The following is a 14,497-nucleotide window of genomic DNA, read 5'->3' on the forward strand; positions in this document are numbered from 1 at the left end:
TAAATAAGCCCCCTTTGGGGGTCACCTGGTCTTAGCCTAAACGCCTACCTGCACCCACAGGTGAGCATACAATCCTGCCTGGACACCCTCACACCTGGTGAAATGCCCCCTCCCCACCAGCGGTCAGATCTCAGACAGCCTCCATGTCTTCTGCCAGGCTCCCTGTGCCTCCCGCCCCTGCCCAGAACTGGGGATACAGTGACCTGAGGACACAGTGGCCTGGGGACTGCCAGCGCCACAGCCTGGGGAGGAGTGAGCTCTGCCTTCTTGCTCACTGTGAGGTCTTAGAGAAGTTCATTAACTTCTCTGAGCCTGTTTCTTTTTGTAAAGGTGGGAGGGGGGGTGCAGGAAGAGTTAGAGTTTGTAAACTGCTCTGCAGATGCTATTTATTATGATTAAACCATTTGAGAGCAATTATAGAGCAACCATCAAGGATTATAGAACAATACAGGGGAAATTGCCCACATATGTGCTAGGGAGGCCCCCAGGAAGAACACTTGGAGTGAGTCCGCGGTGGCTGTCTGGGTGGTATCTCGATGCCCTGTGTTCCCTGCACAAGATAAAATGCATCTAATCCTCAGAGCCAGCCTGGGGGACGGCAAGCCCCGCATGACCACGGGGAACGGCTGGCTCAAAGGAGTGATCATCCAGCTCCTGGACAACCGGCTGGCCCCGGAATTCAGGTCTCTGGCCATGAAATGTGGACGCTCTCCAATCGGCAGCTGCAGGAAGAAGGTTTTCAAGCTGGAGAGATTTGACAAGATGTGAGTCACAAGTGTTGATGAAGAGAAGTTGCTTCTGTGTGGGGAGGGCCTCCACTCATTCATTCAGCAGCACCGGCCTCTTAACACCTGGCTCCTGCTGAGTAAATGAAAGTGCGGAGGGTGGTCATCAAGAGGACGCGTGTGGGCTCCTGAGGGCTTCTATGGCAGAGACCAAGGTTGTGTCTTCCCCACCCACCTTAGTTCTAAGAAGGGCAGGGGGGGGCCTGGCCTGAGGGCCCCTGGCAGGAACTGGTCCCAGGCAGCTAGCTACCAGGAACCTCCTATGCATAGACTGAGCTTCTGTTTTTCATCAAGACCAGTTAAGTGGATCCCAGGGCTTCGGTTGAAGGGGGTCAGGAAGGCACAGAGGGAGGAGGGAAAAGGATGAGGGGGCCTCCCTCCGGTCACTCAAGGTACCCAGGGGACAAAGGGAGCAGGAGACAGAGCCTGGTGGGGCAGGCCAGGTTGGCGGAAGCTGGGCGCAGGTCCAAGGCCACCAGGCCTGTGTGTGGGAGGGGCTGGTGGATGGAGGCAAGCGCCACGGAGCCAGCAGGGAGCAGCCCAATGAACAGGATGACAGGGGCAGATGGACAGGCAGCCTTGGCTGCTCTGGGTACCAGCCCTGTGCTCCGGCCCCCAGTCAGGCCGCTGGGCTGGGGGCAGGGATGCTGCTGGCCTCTATGTTGAATGAATCACTGGCCGGTGCCAGGAGCCTGCAGGCCTCAGCGCTCACTCCCTGAGGACCAGCTAATTCACTTGGAGTGAGGCCGGCCGTTAATGACCAGAGTAGCCTCCTGGGCCCTGCCGAGCCCCACGCACGGCTGACCACTGAGCAAGGGGCCAGGCTGAGGGCGAGGGCAGGAATGCCCACCTCTGCCATAGGCTTGGCCAGGGCTCCCCATCTGCCTGCATGAGGGCAGCAATGCCCCTGAGGGCGGGTGGACCCTCTCCCTGGGCGAGCCTGAGTCTGGAGGTGGAGAGGAGGTGCAGATACCCACTCCCGAGCCACAGAGAGACTAATTATGGTGGACAACTGGAAAGGGGGTGGGGAGGAGTAGAAGGCGGGAGCCAGCCGAGCCCTCCCTCCTGAACAAGGAGGAAAAACCCGGGTTGAGAGCCCAGCCCTGCATCCCGGAGAAACCAACCACTTGAAAAACATGGCCTGGTGTCTTGCCAGGCTCTCCCTGACACACGCAGTTTGCTGATGGCACAGGTGCAGCGTCCCCAGGCTGCCCCATCCTGGGCAGGTCCCAGGGTTTAGTGAGCACGTACTGAGGGGTTCTCTGCTGGGGTCCAAACCTTGTCCAGGGGCTCAGTCAGGAAAGGGGTCAGCACCCAGGAATCACCACAGGGTCAGGAGCCAGCTTCCACTCACTGTGCGCCAGGCCCCACACCAGGTCTCCACCGAGTTGTGTATCCTCACATCCACCTGCAAGGTAGAGAATGTCATTTTTTACAATGACATTTTACAGATGTCATTGTAAAAAATGGAAGCCCATTTTACAGATGGGAAAACTGAGGCTCAGAAGGGTCACGCACTTACCCAAGGCCCAGAACTTAGCAGCAGAGGCAGGTCTTAAATGACTCCGTTGTATATAATCTCTGCCTAGCACAGCTCCAGGATTCCAGGTTTCAGGGTGAGAGGAGAGGGAGGCCCCCAGGCTTCTGTTCTTTAGGAATCAAAGTCCTCACTGGAGGCTCCTTGGGGCCAGAAGAGCTGGACACTGGCAGAAGGGAAGGATGGAAGGCTTGCCTCTGGGATTCTTGCTCTTGTTTCAATGTTCCTGGGTGGCCCTCTCCCAGGGGAGAACACTTAACAAACTTTCAGGGAGACAAGGGGGTAGGGGGCAGGGCTGCAGGCCTGTGAGGCAGTGGGCTTGCGGGGGCCCTGGGGGCCGCATGGTTCTGCCTGACCGGCAGTGGGCGATGATGAGCTGGCTCTCCCTCCCTGTGGTCGTGGCGGTCCGTGTGCTGGACTCGGTCATCTCCGGGACCAAGACGAAAGCGCAGGATCGGCACCTGGAGGACTCTGTGGCTGGGTGCTTCCCCGGCGCGGCGGCCTCTTTCCGGGTGGGGGAACAAAGGGGACCTAGCTTGGGAGGGCGGAGGGTGGGTGGCACCCGCGAGCGCTCCCTCCCGCCAGGGCTGGGCCCGGACGGAAGGGGCCTCGGGCGCCCCCTGCCGGCCTGGGGGCTCCGGGAGGAAGGCAGGGGCAGCTGGGGAGCCTAGATTAGCAGTCCGTCCTCCCCGCGCTGAGGCCTGGCAGGGTTGGGCACTGGTGGGTCCTTGTGTGTGCAAGTATGTTGTGTGTGTGCAAGTGTACCTATGTGTCTGTGAGGGTATGCGTTATGTGAGTGGGTCTTGGGTGCACGTGTCCGCAGATGTGTCTATGGGTGCATTTGTGTCTGTATGTGTGCATGCATATGTAGGTGTATGCATATCTGGCTGCGTAGCAATGTGTCAGTGTGTGTGCACACGTGTGTTTGTACTCGTTTGTGTGTGCAGGTGTGTTTGAGTGCCTGTGTCTGTGTGGGTGCCTCTTGGCACACATCTGTCTCCCCGGGCTCAGGGACAGGTGAATGGGGTCTGGCTTGCTCTGAAGCAGTTGCCTGTTCTGAAAGCACCCTGGCTAGGTGGTCCCTGGAGTGGGCAGCTCACGTGGCCATCAGCGAAAGGCTTCCGGGGGGGCAGAGTTGGCCACTGGCCACTCTAATGTTTATTTGCTGCCTATGAGGGGAAAGAGAGGAAGAGAACTGCTTTTGTCCCTAAGCAGTTCTGCCTGTGAGTAATTATAATCTATCATGATAATTAAGGTGATAAGGACACTGGAGGTGCCTGCAAAATGCAGGGAGAGTGTGGGAGGGCCACAACTGGCCTGGAGAAATCCTAGAAGTCTCTGTGGGGGAGGCAAGCTGAGCTGAGGCTTGAGGGGTAGGGGAAAGCCTGAAAACAGGCAGGCAAGGTGGGTGGGGAGCCCAGTGGGCTCTGAGCACAGAGGGCAGAGAATCAGAGAGGGAGTGGGGGCATGCCAGGCGAGTGGAAGCTGTGGTTGGTGAGGGGGAGCAAAGCCTGAGAGGTGGGCCAGGCACAGGTGCCCTGATTCTGCCTGGTGCTGGAAGGTCACTGACGGAGTCTAGGCAGGGCTGAAACCATCCATTATGAGGCCAGAGGGGGGCCCTCTGCCTTCTGCCAACACCTGGGAGGGAAGGTCCAAGGTGTTTCCTTCTGGGCTGTGCGGGCCCTGAGTCAGGCGCCCCGCCTACCTGCCACGTGGAAGCCTCTCAAGGCAAGGATGCCTGGGGTTCCCTCGCTGACCCCAGATGCTCAGACGTGGGCCCTGGAGCCCGAGGATCATCCTTCTTCTCCTGCCAGCCCAGTGATGCCCACGTTGCCCCAGCTGCAGCAGCCTCTGGGCGCCTCTTTTGCCATCAATGCCTCCTCTGTGGCCTGGGCCTGGGAGGGTGGGCCGGGTAAGGCTTTGGGCCCCAGCCAGCCTGGTCCCCTCTCGGGGTGGCACCGGGCTGGCCTTCTCAGCACTGGCCTAGGGGTCTTAAGCGGGCCTTCTCCATCCTGAGGATGCAACCCCTGAACACGCATTCATTCAGGCTTGGCAAAATGGGCGCCTGAGCACACACTGGGGATGGGAGAGCTTCCTCTCTGCACTCCCAACAGCCTTCAAGGTCCAGCCCCACTCACCACCTGGACCACTGTGGGGTGCTGGCTTCCTGACCCTGCCCCACTTTTTCCCTGTGGCACCCAGGCTTCTGCAGGCCACCGCGCCAGCAACCCTGTTCTTGCCCAGGCCGAACTTGGGCTCAGGGACACATCATGCACTTCTGAGCCCCACCCCCCAGCCCATCAACCTTCTCCCTGTGCGCCCACTACCCCCCACCCCCAGGAGGGGAAGTGAGCCATGGTGTGCGCCTCTGACCTCGCAGAGGCCACCTGTGACTCAGGAGCCCGAGCCCCATTCAAGCCACTCCTCCTCCCACTAGGGACAACAGTTCACCTTCAGGAGCAGTCGCACGCCTTCCATCATCCAACCCTCCTGACCAACCTGCCAGGGAGGCCTCATAGCACCCCCAAATTACAGCTGTGGGAGCTGAGCCCCAGAGAGGCTCACGATGGGGACTGGGAGCCAGGCCCTCGTGACCCCAGGACCCCCGGTGTTATCCCTACACCAGGACCATGACTCCCCTGCGCCCAGACCCACCTGGCCACCGCCTCTCGCTGGACTGTGGCCAAGGTCTCCCCATGGCCCCGTCTGTCTCATTGCTTCTTCCTCAGCATCCTCTGTCATTCCCACGGACCTCAGGAAAAACACCCCTTATTCGCCTTGGAATTCAAGCCTCCTGCTCACTGTCTCCTGTGCCCCTCCCAGTCCCACTGCCCAGCCTTTGTCCAGCTGTCCCAACTCCCTGGACTGCCCTCCTTCCCTCCCATGACACCCAGTCCCCCTCCAGCCTTGAGAGAAGAAGAGTCAATGGCTGAGAAGGAGCCCACAGGGTCAGGTCTCTCTCCAGATGTGTCCAGCCCAGGGCTCAGGTTCGACAAAGGGGAGGTTCCCGCCAACCTCCCCCCACCCCCACCCCCCCCCCCCCGCCCCGAGGCTGCCCCCTGCAGAGCATGGCCCTCCACTCCTTAGAGTCTGGCCTGCAGAAGCCCAAAGCCCCAGGAGGTGCACTGTGCTGGATCCTGCCCCTCGGTCTCAGAGCTAACCCTCTTCTGGAGCAGGTGTTAACAGGGCACTCAGGCACGGGGTGGGGGCGGAGGAGGGTAGGGCATGGGAGCTGCCCTCCCCACCTAGTGCTGCCTCTCCCAGCCCCTGGGAACCTGTTGCTAGGCTGGTGCGCGCTCCTTCACAGGCTCAGCCTGTCAGCTGCACCCACAGCCCCCATGGCAGGAGCCAGCTGTGGAAGAGGGGAGCTCTTTGCCCCGGGGAGATGCTGAAGGGCCCGCCAGACCCTGGGGGCTGGGAAGATGGGCACAGGTAGAGCAGGGCCCTTCCATGACCCTCCCAGCAGGCGTGACTGGAGTGGGGGTCCCACTCCTGACACCCAGGGTCCCAGCTGGTCTTCCTCAGGCCTTGTTTATCTGCCCCCTGTCTGATGGGCGACCCAGGGGCCCTCTGGCATGACTGGGGGCCAGGGGCCGGGGTGGGGGGAGCTGACAGACTTCCAGCCTTCCCCCTCAGCCCTGGTCTGTCGCTCTGCCCCTGTGGGAGGCCCCAGGGTCAGCGGACTCTTCTCGGCCTCCTATCTGGGAGCCTTGTCTCTTCTCCAAGCTCTGGGCCCTCCAAGCTCCACTCAGGGCCTCCGTTCTGGCCGGGAGCTCAGAGGCAGGGAGTCTGGGCTGGCTCTGAGTCCTCGGGCACCCTTGGGCCCCCCTGGGTCCCAGCCCTTCCTGTGGGCTTCCCCAGGACTGCTCTCAGGACGAGTACAGCCCGAGCGGGCGGATTTGAGCCTTGGGCTGAAGGGCCAGATCCCCCGCCCTAGGCTCTTCCTGCTCTCCCCTGCCGGCCGCAGTCCTAGGGGCAGATGTACAGCTGGGTGCGAGCAGGGAGGGCCCAGGGTTGGGGGCAGTGGAGGGAGGGGCTCAGTGATCCTGGGCAGACTCTTCAGCTGGCAGAGGCTCCTGCCAAGACAGTTCCCGCCCCACCCCCGCCCCTCCACTCATTATCTACTTGGGGTTTGTGTGCAAACAGCAGCTGGTCTCTTTTGTCAGCTTCTCCTCCTCTCCTCCCCCCCCCGCCCCCCCCTCCACCGCGCCCCTTTCCCTCCTTGCCCAGGCCTCCCAACTGGCTCTTTCAGCCCAGGCTCTGCCCTGCCCCCAGGTGACTTAGAAGCTCAAGCTCTGGGGAGCACCTGGGGTCGGGGTGGGGGTGGGCAGCCCCTGCCCATTCTTGGCCCTGAGTCCTATGTTCTTATCTGGCCCTTCAAAGAGATGGTATTAAACCCATCTGGGACATGAGAGCCAGAGAGGGTGAGTCACAAAGCCAAAGTCACAGAGCAGGCAAGTGCAGAGCCATAACCCAGACCCAGGCGTGCCTGTGTGCAGAACCTGTTTGCTGAGCTAGTTCTACTTCACAGTTTTCACTGTTCCTCTGACCGCCCCGCGCCTGGCATCACTCCTCTGCGGGAGCCCTGGGAAGGTGGACCCACTCCCAACCGCCTTGCTGTGTCAAGGGCTATCAACTGAAGTACTCGTGTGCCTGTGGCTGAGACGGAAAGGCAGGCAGGGCCAGATGGCAAGGCCCTACCAGTTACACCTAGGAGTTGGACCTGGATGCTGAGACCAGGGGGAGGAGAAATCTTGTAAGCAGTGGGCCCTGCAGAACTAGGGAGGCAGAGAGCAAGAGGCCAATTAGAAGAGATAGTAAAAAGGACAGGAGTATGGGCCAAGGAAGACACTGGCCCTGGGAAAGTGGGGACAGCCAGACCTGGGAGCCAAAGATATGGTCAGAGTGGGTGGTGAGCAAGCAGGTGGGGGTGGGGATGACACCTGGGTCACACCTGGGCAGTGATGAAGACGTGAGTCCTTTACAGGCATAGGAGCAGGTGTGGCTGGATGAAGACCTTTAGTTTACCACATCTGGGTTTGAGGTGCTGAGTGATGTCCAGGTGGAGGTCTCCAGAGGACCCAGGAGACAGATCCAGGCTGGGCAGATGGAGGTCTGGGAATGGATGAGCTCATGGAGGAAATAAGGGAAGAAGGGGACTGAGGATGGAGTCCTGAGCAGAAGGCCAGGAGGTCTCGGGAGGGGACTGAGAGGAGGGGAGGAAGAGCAAGAGGAACGTCCACTGGATTTGGGAACTCAGAAGAGGCAGGGACTCTGGGAGGGCAAAGCCATGGCATGGCAGGGCAGTCTGTGTGGGTGATCAGGCACTCACTCTGTTCTTTGCAGATTTTAGCTTTTTTAATCCCTTCAGCAGGCCTGGGATAACAAGCCTCCATTTCAAGTGGAACCAAGAATAGGTCTGAAGGTCTATGTGACCCCCCCAAGTATTTGAGATGAGGACTCGGTGCTGCCAAGTCTAAGTCCCTTGGTGGTTGATGCAGATCCCAGACTAGAGGGGATCATGTGACAGATGAGTGATGAGGGCAGAGGAGGGAGGAATCTGCTGCCCTCACAGGCGTCACAGAGGCTGCGACCCCAAGGCAGGTCCGGAGGGAAGACTCCTTGCTCATCAGGTGCAGGTATCCCAGGTGGTAAAGAATCCCCCTGCCAGCACAGGAGACACGGGTTTGATCCCTGGTCCAACAAGAACCCCTGGAGAAGGGAATGCAACCCACTCCAGTATTCTTCGCCTGGGAAATCCCATGGACAGAGGGGCCTGGCCGGCTACAGACCATGGGGGTCACAAAGAGTCCCACACAACTTAGCAACTAAACAACAACAATGTGAAAGGCAGCAGACAAGGAAGCAGCCTGAGCAAAGGCAAGGAAGCGTGAGAGAGCGAGGAAAACCGCGGCCCAGGAAGGAAAGGTGGGGCCTCAGCTGGACCACTGCCCAGTCCTGATGCTCACTCGGAGCCCCCCGCCCATGGTCCAAGTCCAGTCTCTCGGAAGAGCTTTTCTGGGGCTTTGGCCAGGCCATCTAGGGACATGAGAGTGGGCAAGGCCTGTGCCGGTGGCCGGACCCGGAGTGCCCCTGGGGCAGGCAGGGCGGACCCGGCACACACGCGCGTGCACACACCGGGTACATGGGCACGTGCATGCCGCTGGGTCCGCTCGGGCCGGAAGTCGCAAGGCCAGAGGCCGGGGTCCGGGAGCCGGGCCGCCGGGGCGAGCTGGAACAAAGGACGCGGCGGGGGGGGGGGGGGGGGGGGGCGGCCGGGCCGGGCCGCGATTGGCTGCCGGCCGCTGAGGGGAGGCCGGGTCGGGCGGTGATTGGCCGCGGCTTCAGAGGGCCCCTTGCGGCCGAAACCCGAGCCCCAAACTGTGGCCCGGGACCGCCCGCACCTCGCCATCTGCGCCGAGGGCGGGACGCAGGCGGGGGTCGGGTTCCTGCCCAACACCCCCAGGCTGGTCCTCCGCATAGTCTCGCAATCTATGCGCCCAACCCCACCCCCCACCCCAACCCAGCGCCCAACTGGGCGCGGGGTTCCCCGGGACCCAGGCAGGGTAGGGCGGTCTGGGCCACCGCCCCGCAGGGACGCCCAGAGGGCCGGGTCTGCAGCACAGAGGCCGGGGTGCCCAAGTGGAAAGGGGCTAGGGCCCAGGAAGCTGTCCCTTCCGAGAGGCTGGCCGGCGCCTGTATTTGCACTGGGAAAAGGGTCAGAGGACACTCCCGAAAGGACGGGCTAGGGAAAAAACGAGTTGAGGAGGCCGCGAACTGCAGGATGGCTCAGAGGAGGGTTGTTTGGATGACCTGAGACCCGAGTACCCAAGCCCAGCGGCTTGGGGAGTCGCTGGGGCTGACGGCGGTGCCAGGAAGCCAGACAGGGTCCTGGCAGGGCTCGCAGCACAGGAGGGGGTTAATTGAGCTCACTGCCAGCCAGTCCACCGCTAGGTGCTTAAGGATTTAGGATGAAGGGCCTTCTCTACTCCAGCCCTCTTTCCCAGCTGCCTGGGAGGTGAGAGAGAAGGGGTGGAGCGAGGCACCCGGGCCACCAATCACAGCCTCCGCTCCTCTTTGAATCTGGCCTGGCGGGCTCAGGCTGCCCGGCGCCAGGTGTGCTGGCGCCCTCTTTGTCCCTACTTGCCGGCCCAGGCATGTCCCACTCCACCCCCCACCCTTTGGGAGATTCTGTGCGCCACCCAGCTGCTTCCCCTGTCTGGGACTGAAACGACCTTGCTTCTGCCGAGGACCCTGGCGACTCCAGACCAGGCCCCCCTCTCCCATTCCTTCTCAGCTCTGCACACAGGCCTTGGTGGCTCAGACAGTAAAGAATCCTCCTGCAAAGCAGGAAACCTGGGTCAGGAAGATCCCCCGGAGAAGGAAAGGGCTACCCACTCCAGTACTCTTGTCTGGAGAATTTCATAGACAGAGGAGCCTGGCGGCTTACAGTCCGTGGGGTCGCAAAGAATTGGGCACAACTGAGCGACTAACACTCCCAGCCCTTTTCAGCGCCACACATGGTCACAGCTGCCTCCACCTCCCTAAGATGTCCACCAAGGGTCCAATAGTTCTGGGAGTGGAGGGGGTAAAAGCCCATGATTTGCAACAAAAGTCCTGGTAGAGGGACCCAGGGCAGGCCCCTTACCTCCAAGGTGGCTCCCTCAGTTGTGAAACCTATATAATAAGGGCCTAACTCCAGGTTGCTCTGAGGATTAAATGAGAGCTTGTAGAGGAGGGGGCTTTGTGAGGCTGAAGCCTCAACATTAAGGAGGGGAGGGGGACGTTTTCTCACTGTCCCAATGCTGCAGACGGTCGGTGGGATGCCTGCGTCCTGCCCTGTGGGCAAGGGCCAGGGTGCTAGGTAGTATGGGAGAGACGGGTGCAGTGCCAGCCCATTGAGCCCAGAGCCCCATAGTCCCTTGCTGTCATACCATCCCCAGCTCTCTCGGAAACATGGGGCACAGGGATCTGGGGCTGCTTCTCTTTTGTCTTCAGCCCCAAGTGTAAGGAGCCCTCTCCTAGGGGACGGTCAGAAGGCAGGTGGGAGCCCCACACTCCCCTACCCTCTCCCAACTCTGCTTCCCCAGCCACTGCTTTCTGCCCCCTCCTTCCTCCAACCCTGGCTTGAAATTGGGCACCAAGACCTGCAGGCTGCTTCCCTCACATCTCTCAAATCTGTCTTCTCTCCACCCTCCACTGCCCTCCTGGTCCTAGCTGGGACCTTGGTCTTACCTGACCAGTCCCCCTCCCACCAGGCTCGCCCACCCTACAGCCAGCATGAGACTCAAATTTTTAGGCCTCATCTCGTCCCTACTAAAATTCTCTCTCCCCAGGAAGCCCTGACTGGATCTACCAGGGAGTTCTAGTAACTGAGTAAACGCACACTCTGGGACCAGCCTGCTTAGGATTGCCTCCTTGTGAGCTGGGCCTTGTTTTCCCCATCTGTAAAATGGACATGATGATAACAACTGGGCAGTGTTCCAAGTGTTTTGCACATAATCATATTGATCCCTTTACTCCTCACAACAATTTTATTCAGTAAGTGCTAGCTTTACTGCACCCACAATAAAAGTAGAATAATGGAGTACCTATTTCATACAGTTATGGATTAAATGAGTTGATGCATATAAAAATTTCAAAGAGTTTGAAACACTGCTGGTGCTCAGTACAATCAATCAATCTGTTATTTTTGACCCAGCCTCTCTTGCCAACACCTTCCCCATCTAACCTCCAGTCCTGCCTCTTCACTTACCCTATCCATCCACTCCCCACCCACCCACGCCTCAGCCTTTCTTCTCTGGGTCCTATCATCTGGTACAGAATGAGTGCTTAAGACTATTTAAGAATGAATGAAAAAGGTTTTGGAAGGAGGCTAGGCTGAAAAGGATTAGTCAGTGCTCGTGCGCCCCCTGGTGGTCATTCTGGGCACTCACGCCTTGGCCCATCCTTTAAAACAAATAGGAAGGCAGAAAGTAGTCTCAAAACCCGGGATGGTGGGAGGCCATGACTGAGGACAGACTGCGACCTAGGGGGTTGATCCCAGGGCTTAGGCACAAATTTATACGTGGTCCCAGAGATTCACAGCCCCTAGCCAGCTTGACCTTTTTTCCTCTGAGAGTTCTGTGTGTGTGTGTGTGTGTGTCTGTACACTTGTCAGCGTGAGCTACACTATGTGCCCAAGAGGCCAAGAGTTCAGCTGTGTCTGCAGAGAACCGATGGTGGCAGAGGTTCTATCTTCAGAAGATGTGTGAGCGGGGCTGTGTGACCAAGCCAGTATTCATGTGTGTGTCCCCTGCTTGTGTGTGGCTGTCACCAAAGCCTGTCAGGATTACAACTCTAGGCCTCAGTTGGCACTGAGCCGAGGGCAGACTGCAGCCAGTCACTGGAACTTTCTGGACATCAGTGTCCTGCATGGTGTCCAGGGGTGTATGTTCTAGAAAGACTAATACCCAAGCTCCGATCTGTCCTGCACACAAGCAGCTCCTGGGTCACCCTGGGCCTCTGTGTACACCTGGGCAGGAAGCTGACTTAACTCTCCCTTTCTCTCATATTTGTGTATTCACCGTGCTTGTATAACTGGCCTGTTACAGTGCCACTTACTTCTGCTGAGCGCCTGCTGGGTGTGCTCCTGGTGTGGGAAGGAGCTGTACACCCTCACTCATGAGCACACTCATACCTCTCCTCGTTACCTTGCCAGGTCGTCTTCCTGTGCATAGGCCAGCTTGCATAAGAGCAAGGAATTTGGAGTCAGGCATGTTTGAGTTCAAATTCAGGCTTCCCCTAGCTGGGTGATTTTAAACAAGGGATTTAAATTCACTGAGCCTCAGTTTCCTCATCTGCTACATTTGGATAATAACAACCATTTCCTATGTTGTTGTGAGAAGTAAAGAAACACTGCTGGTGCTCAGTACAATCAATGAAGGATAGAAGACCTGGAACATGGTGAAAGGCAGACCAAAGGCGCGTGATAAATGGCGATGATTACCGGTTCCAGTGTACTTTTGGCTTCTAGCTGGGATTCCCGTCCCCGTGTCCTGTGACCCATGACAAAGCAGGGTGTAAGTCCAGACCCTGCAGACAGTCCTTCACCCGTGTCTGGAATGGCTGTCAGCAATTGCCCGCAGCCCAGCTAAGGGTAGTTTACACCTGGACCACACACAGTGCTTGTTTCCTACAGCGGTGAGCACACATCCAGGTGACCTGAGTTTCCAAACCTCAGACTGGAACACCTGGTCTGACCGGGCAGATGTATTTATCAGGCTAAAGGGACAAGATATCTGAAGGGAGTCCTTGCACACTCCCCAGCTTCAGGCCTTGGCACGTTTGGCCACCTGGGGGAGCCCTGTGTTCCCTCTGGTCAGAAGGCATTGGAGGGGGTTATTTGTGAAGAGGGAAGGGGTGCCGGCTGCTTTGGGGGCCGAGGAAAGTCCAGGAACGGAGTAGGGAGCTAGGTGCCCTAGGAAGCATCTCTTCCAGGAGCCAGGCCAGGGGGTTAACCTGTCTGCTGCCAGCCTCCACCCCTTAGGCTCCAGGGACCTCCGGGTTCATGGTGGGCGAGGCTGGGGGGATTTGACCTCCTTGGGAGCAGTGGCAGCCAAGGGGAGAACAAGGTATCCTGGATCATTGCCGCTCCTAAAATGGCTCAGGAATGAGTGACACAGAGAGTGTGAGAGTGCGGGTGTGACTTCTCAGATGGCTGGGAGCCCCAAGTCAGCCAGACTACCTGACCTGACCACCCTGGGGAGGCCTCAGTGAACCTTCACCTGGTTATCTGGCCCGTGGCTGTCCCCGAGCGTATCTGCGCCGGGCTCCAGGCGCCAGCAGGCAGAGCTCAGAGTTCTCTCTGAGCCGCAGCCGCCCTGGGCTGGCCCCTGACGGAGGGAAGGTCAGTGCTTCCAGACCCTCGCGGGACCTGGCGGGTCACCTCTGTATTGTCCTCCCCACTTGACAGCTGAGGAGACCGGGGCACAGAGGAAGAAGGAACCGCCCAAGGCCACCCAGCTGGTAGGCCAGGAAGCCTCTTGGTACCCCGGGTGTCTGATGTCAGTGCCCGGGTCCCCGCCCCCCCAACCTTCTGCCGCTCTTGGGGGAGAACTCTGATCCAGGCACAACCTTCTGCCACTCTTGGGGGAGAACTCTGACCCAGGCAGACAGAGGGACCTGCCGGGGTGGACAGGAAGGACGGGGGGAGAGGAGGGAAGAGAAGCCCAGCAAGGGGGACACAGTGCTGCGGAGATCCGCCTCTGAATTGGCCCTGGGGTGGCCACGGGCTAAGGAATGAGGAAGGCAGGAGGAAGTGGAGGTGGGTGTGGACATCTCTTTCTGGAGGGTGGCTGTGGGGGAAGGAAGCCAAGGAACAGGTGGGCTCAGGGCACTCCCATGAACAGGGGAGGGACTTGGTGGCTTCGGTATTGGGGGAGGGGGCTGTCATTGAAGATCCATGTGGAGTCAGGTGCCCAGTGGGGTGGGGCAGGGAAGGGAGCCAGCACAGTAGCAGGGTCACTTCTGCTTCCTCATTGGGGACAGGGGTTCCAGCTGCTGGCAGGTGACAGAAGCAGGAAGGGGGGTGCCCTCTGGGGAGGGGCTCTCTTTTCTCTGGGACCTGGAGGGTGGGGGCGGGGGAGGGAGCCTGGCTTCCCAGCTAGGGACAGTCAGAGGCCAGAGCCCCAAGGGGACAGGGCCCCGAGACCCGCCCTCCAGTCTGTAACCGTCCCCGTGCCTTCCTTTTCCCCCTGAGGCCCTCGCTCAGCTCTTCAGGGGGACTCCAACTCCTCCCAAGAACCGAGGCTCATCGATTTGGATGGAAAAGAAGAGTTTCAATAAAATGGGGACCTCCAGAGCCCGAAAGTGAAAGTGAGGTCCCTCAGCCGGGTCCGTGGACTGTAGCCTACCAGTCTCCTCCGTCCCAGGGATTCTCCAGGCAAGAATACTGGAGTGGGTTGCCATTTCCTTCTCCAGTCCAGGGCCTGAAAGGGCTTTGAAAAGGCCAGGTGGTCTAGGTTCAAGGTTGTCTGCGGTGCCCTGCATTAGGCAGGGGAAGGAAGGAGGTGGGGGAGGACCCTCCTTTTCTGGCCTCCTTCCTGCCCCTCCTCACAAATTCCCAGGGGCTTGTGCTGTGCAGAGGTCTTGAAACCCATCTCTTCCTCAATGCACTCAGCACCCATCCGTGACC

At 59.4% G+C, this 14,497-nt stretch overlaps 1 long non-coding RNA gene across 4 annotated transcripts; it reads right to left on the bottom strand.

Moving 5' to 3' along the window:
* Window positions 1-369: 369 nt before the first annotated feature.
* Window positions 370-4,234, bottom strand: LOC147377677 (uncharacterized). Of its 4 annotated transcripts, none has more exons than XR_015140290.1 (3): window positions 2,308-4,234; window positions 2,037-2,193; window positions 370-861 (listed from the first exon to the last, which is right to left on the bottom strand). It is a non-coding gene; the product is annotated as an uncharacterized LOC147377677 (long non-coding RNA). The 4 variants fall into 4 exon arrangements; XR_015140300.1 differs by having other exon boundaries at window positions 370-858; window positions 2,064-2,193; window positions 2,308-4,225; XR_015140299.1 differs by having other exon boundaries at window positions 2,064-2,193; window positions 2,308-4,223.
* Between the last annotated feature and the right edge of the window lie 10,263 nt (window positions 4,235-14,497).

This window comes from Bos grunniens, chromosome 2, assembly GCF_055505025.1.
Source record: "Bos grunniens cultivar Pamir isolate PY7600 chromosome 2, Bosgru_T2T1.0, whole genome shotgun sequence".
NCBI lineage: Eukaryota > Metazoa > Chordata > Mammalia > Artiodactyla > Bovidae > Bos > Bos grunniens.